Genomic DNA, 6,310 nt, shown 5'->3' with positions numbered 1-6,310 from the left:
GTGTGTGTGCGCGTGTGTGTGTGTGTGTGTGTGTGTGTGTGCGTGTGTGTGTGCGTGTGTTAGTGTGTGTGCGTGCCCGCGTGTGTGTGCGTGCGTGCGTGCGTGTGTGTGTGTGTTTGAAAGCTGGATTTGGGAGAGGAATAAGGGTTAAACACAGTGAAAGTAAGTCACCAGTGGGGTCACGGGACGGACAGACTGAACAGAGTTCGGAGGATGTGAGAGGTAGAAGGACTCATGTGTAAACATAGCCGCCCTGTGACATGACAGAGTATTTCTAAAGCTTGCAAGTCTGCTTGAAGTCCGTTTTATGAAAAGGAAGCGTTTTTCCACAATGAAATTATGCCAGAGAGTTTTCTTATTTCTCCAGAAATTTTACAAACTATATGCAATCAGTTAGTATATTAAATTGTAAGAGTTTGGTCAAAATCACTCCATGTTTGTCTCTCGTTCACGTCTCCTCTACATTCTGGTCTCACCGTTACTCTTTGACCTCGGTGGGTGTTGGGCTCACTTGAGACTGTCTGATAGAAAACCACAAATCTGCTGTAAGGAAGAGAAGAATCACTAAGATTAGAGAACAGGCTTTCAGCCCACAGACATGTTGCTTTTTAAGTTATGAAACATCACCTTCGTCTGGCGGTGGGAACCAGACCAAAGCTACTCGATTAGAAGATGATTTAAGATGTCGAGTTCATCTTTGATGGAGTTTAGCTGTAAATTCACAGAAACTGATTTTCTTGTTTTCTTTAAACTTTTGCCTCATGCTCACTATCAGGGTGAATTGAGCCAAGGTAAATGAATAAGCTGATTTTCAAATCCTGTTATCACAAATAATGTTCCTATAATCTTTACAGTTTTAACCCTTGTGTTGTCTTGCGGGTCAAAAGTGACCCACCAGCATGTTTAGCTGTAGAAAAAAATAACCTAAATTATCTTTTTACGACTTGAAATTTTATGACTTTTTCTAAATTGACCCCATCATTAGAAAAAGTGATACTTTGTTTTTGTTTATATTTCCATGTGGGCTGCACACCACTAGGGCACAAGGGTTGTCTTATTGGTCATTTTGGACCCATGAATTATAAAAGCATTTATTCACCAGAAAAAGAGTTCAAAGGTCACACACAAACTCTCTCTAATACATACACACACACCACCCCACACACACACCTGCACACGCACACGCACGTGCACGCACGCACACACACATGCACACACATATATCAAAGAAACTGGATTGATGTATGAACTGAACTTGCATTTGACCTATACTTGTACTTTCAATCTGCAGCTAACCCCTCACATCGCATCTTCATGATACTGTTGATCACTTTTTTTGTATCGTGTAACAAAAATACATGATAAAAAATGAATTAAATTGAGATGAATTGATAAATATCAGATTGTTTCATCATGCAATATAGATTTTTGAATTAAAATTCAATTAACCTGCTTTATTTTGAGGCTTTAGTTAGGGTGGGTCATTTTTGTTAGGGTGATTCAAAAATGACCCACCCTAACATTTTGTTTACTCCCCATAGGACAAGGGGAGTAAACAAAATGTTAGGATCGCACGAGAGTTAAATAAAAAACATTACTAAGTCCAGCCTAAAATCTCCAGCTCTGCCAAGCCTCTGGGATATGATGTGTGAGAAATAGGAGTATGTGGGAACTTTGCAAAAGAAGTGATGAATATTTAAAATCAAAAAGTATTCAAACATATATATTTTTTTCTGAAACACAGAGCAAACAATTGGCTTCAGGAGTTACCAAAAACAAAAAATAGACTTAACTGGGTATTTAGTTAATTTAATCTGTGAATAAATGCAGCTGTTCTGTGAAGGCCTCAGAGGTTTGCTAGAAAACATTAGTGAGCAAAGAGAATCGTTAAGATAAAGGACATCAGATGGATCAGTGACACCGGTCTGGAGAAGTTTAAATCAAGGTTGCTTGTAAAACAACGGCAAGAGCTTTAAACTTCACAGAGCTGTGCAACTAATGCTCCATCTGAAAATGGAAGAGGACCACGTAACTACAAAGGTACCAAGACGTGGTGATCCAGCTAAATGAGATGATGTCAGCAGCAAAAGATGGTTGATCTTACAATTTAGGTAAAACATCAAACACAAGAGAACAACAAAAAATAATAATTAAAAAACACTCAGGGAAGCTTTAAACTTCAGAATCTCCAAGGCCAAAATAACAAACAAAAGACTTTCTAGAAGTGAAATTAAAAGGTATAAATCCTGAGCTCTCTGGCTACACACACAAAACAGGAGGAAAACGGTTAATAAAGGCATAGAACCCCAACCAGCTTCCACTGTGAATCACTATTTTAATCATTCACTTAATTCCCCACAATATTGCTAACATAAAGATCACTTAAGTCCCCACAGACAACAGCCAGCACACAGATGAAGGACCAGGGAAAAAGGACCGCCGGCATGGAGCTCTTTATGGAGTGACCGATGAACTCCAACACATTTCACCTGTGGCAGCCAGGTTGAAACATGAAGAGAGAGCGCTCACGAACAGAGCCCCTAGAGGTCAGTGACCGCAACTGTTGTGTAAAGATTTCGATATGACCTCTTGTTAACAAAGTGAAAACATATAGGTACCTGAATAAGTGCAGCGTTGGCTGATAAGAATTTCCTAAATGCACTCTTGAATGAGAATGAGCGGGATAATAAATATTGCAAAAAATACTTACTCAACAAATAAAAATTGAAAGAGCAAAACATGTGCAGTTTTTTTTTGTTTGCTTGTTTTTGTTTTTGGTACATTGACAAACCATATGTGTTCAACAGCTAAACAAAAGTAGGCAAAGCCATCCTCACCAGATCCTTTAACCGCAACTGATTTGCCAAAATCACCCGTTAAGGGACGGAGGAGAAAACAAAACAAAGAAGAAAAACAAAACAGTAAGAGAGTGTGTTGTGGAACCGGTAAGGAAGTTTCCCTGTACGATTCAGTTTTCCTTTCAATTATTTAAATGTAATTGGTTAACTTGATGAGGATGGTTGAATGGAGATTGCAATAACAGTGCAGTTACACCTTTGATATGGTTTGCAAACATGTGTTGCCATTTAAAGTGACATGTTCAATCTGGTTTCTGTTTGGGAGCTCTGGCTTTTTGTTACAAGCTTTCAAAACAACCAAAGGCATCCTGTTTTTAGAAAACAGACTAGAACCAGCGTGTAGACATCTGATACAACAACTGGGGAGAAAAAAACAAGTCATTGCCGTACATTTAGAAATGACTGGGCTAGAACCACTGGGCTGTATGACAGATCAGACTGTGAATGTTGACTTGGGTGTCAAACAATTCTAGCTTAAAGCTTCTTGTCTTGAATGATGGTCGGGATTCTTCAGCACGTTTTTCACCAGTCTAACATTTACGGAAGAGTGGCAAGCAGAAGGCCATTGTTGAGGTAAAACCACAGGAAGTCCAGTGTTCATTTTGCCACAAACTGTGCAGAGGAGGCTGTCGGATATACATATGAAAGACGGTGATCTGGTCTGAGCGTACAGGACTGGAGTTAGACTTTTTTGATATATCGAAAGCTTCGTACTTGATGGAAAATGATCGATTTGACAATCTAAGCCAGGGGAGACTGAAATGTTTTTCTCCGCTGAAGTTGCAATGAAAGAAGCAAATAAAGACACAAAGCTGGTGGAGACAAGATTTAAATGACTTTCATTTTACCATGTTGGTCAATCAAAAAAAATTAATCCCAATTAAATGGGAAGTACAATGACACTTGTTCTTGTGCTTTACTCTTTAACTTTTAAAAGCTGAAATGATTTTGCAAAGCACTGTTTTCACAATCCCCTGGATGACGAAAGTAACTATTAAATCTAATTTACACTTGGAAATAATAAAGCAATCATGGTTTGGACTGAACTGAACTCAAGTGAACTTTCACGCAGCTTGTTTGCTATGCAAACATCACGACCATGGAGCCGGAGCTTGTTCAGATATAAAACTAAAAGGTCACGCAAGCTGCAAACTCCGCACGTGTGTCATTGTGTGCCAAAGAACAGGAAATTATAACTTAATTAACCTTTGGCGGGAAAAAAAAAGCAAGCTTAACACGCACACAAACATTTCTTCAAAGAACCATTTTATCCTCAGTATCACTCACCAGCTCTAATGTATTTTATAAATTTGACTGGGAATGTTCAGGATGGCAGCTACGTGGGATGCAGTGAAGGCTCTGGGTCATTGTTTGTTGTGTGACTTCAGGAAAATTAGTACAATTGTTTTTTTTTTGGCTTGAAATTACAAATTGTACTTAGCTTTGATGCCCTTTCAGCTGGCACTTAAAGGGTGCTTCATTTGAGGCTTCACCAGGCTGGGTGGTCCGTCCTGAACATTGACAAGGGGTTTCTCTTTATCTTGTTTGACTGATCGTTACTACAAAAAAGACATTTAGTTCGATATGACTAGGAGCTTTCAAAGTGTTTAACCATGTTGCAAGGAACCACAGTTGTTTCCTCAGTTTTACCATGAGAAGATACTTGCCAAACTTAAACCACGTGGGTGGAAACTTCCCCCACAAGAAAGCACGGGACGAATTGCTTGCCAAGCCAAACCATCACCATATGGCTGCAAGATTGCAACACATGCATATTTTCCAATAATCATGGGAGATATAAAAAATAAATAAATAAAAAAATGAAGTCATCCTTGTTTCTGTGCCATCTATACCAGATGGACATGTTAAAATTTGGGGTTGGAAGCCAATAACTGATACATGTATTATGGTAAATGTTCAACTTGAATTGTTTTTTAATTCATGGAAAATTAAAAGTTGCAAACCACAAAGGACATCTGATCCAAGAGTGTGTGTTTCAAAGGTTACTCTTTTGGCACCAGTTATTGTTTGTACCATAAATGTACAAACAATAACTTTTTAAGATATCTATCGATCCTATCCATTTATTTATTTAGGGAGCACGCAAAGCAAAAAAAAAAAAAAAAAAGTTAAGAATTAGATGCAAAAATATTTAAGATCCATTTATACATAATAAATGGATCATGTTTGAGGTCTAAATTCTGGTACCAGTAGAGGATTTCTTTTTCTCCAAACAAAAGTTAAATTTTTAAAAATAAATCTTTTAACCCTACTTTAATGAAAGATTATATAAAGAGTTCTTATACATTTTTTTTAGAATAGGTGAAGTCTGATTTATATTTTGCTTTCAACATCTTCAGGTTATTTTGTTAAGATCCTGAAATAGCAATAAAACTTCTGGGGAACTTTGTCTGGGCAGCTCCTAGAAGACAAAAACATAACTATCACAGTATAATAAGAGTACTGTGCAACTGCACAAAACAAATACCATCAGAAATATCAAAGACGCTTCAGGAAGCGAGAGTACGTAAACTATTGTCATACAGCTGATGATATATGGTGAAGTAAAGTGAGCCCACACGTCATTTCAAGAGGCCAGCTTTAACTTTCCGTTTCCTCATATAGTGACAAAGCCATACTTAGCCACATGCAGGTGTGGTTTTGGCAGAAGTTCGGAGCTGGCAGGTGTGTTTGCTGCTACAAAGTGATAATGACTATGATTACAGCCCAGGTGAAACAGGCATGCAGGAGGCCTGGGCGGAGACCGAAAGAACGTGATAATCCTTTAACCAGGACGTGTGCAACTGGGTTTTCTGCCCCCTCAACGGTTGTGGAGCCACAGACACACCAGCATGCACACGTATGAACACACAAAGTGAAAAAGAGAGAGAAACACAAATAGAGACCCACAACATGTATCCTAGTAACCTCAGGTGGTATCTGTGTCAACTGGGATTCCTTAAATTCTTTCTGTTTGTATTTTTTTCGTTACTTTTTTCTAGGAACCGTTTGAAAAAGTCCAAATTATGGTACAATGGCATCACAGTTTGAACATGAACCATCTGAGTTCATTTGAACTCAGATCTCTGGATGTATTTTAAGACAACAGTGTGACATGACCGGAAAGTCAGAAAACATCCGCCAATACATCTGGAACAGAACCGTGAAAATCCTCCGTTCTATTTGATTTATGGGTACAATTTCTGCTGCTTCCATGCCCTCAGTTTTTGAGAAACAATTGCTTGCTGGAGGTCTGGACTCTGTTGAAGTACTAAATGATTGGATCTGATTTTACCCAATTGTTACTATTTAGCCGTGACGTTTGAAAGGTACCGGTTTGGTCGTGAAGGAATCTACGCTATGAAGCTTACCGAAAATTGTGAGAGCTACTAACAACCATGCTCCACTGCAAAGAGAGAAACCGCCACTTTAGCTCCTCAATATTTGGGAGC

The sequence above is a fragment of the Poecilia reticulata genome, linkage group LG21, assembly GCF_000633615.1.
Source record: "Poecilia reticulata strain Guanapo linkage group LG21, Guppy_female_1.0+MT, whole genome shotgun sequence".
Lineage (NCBI taxonomy): Eukaryota > Metazoa > Chordata > Actinopteri > Cyprinodontiformes > Poeciliidae > Poecilia > Poecilia reticulata.
Note: the sequence above shows the minus strand (reverse complement) of the source record.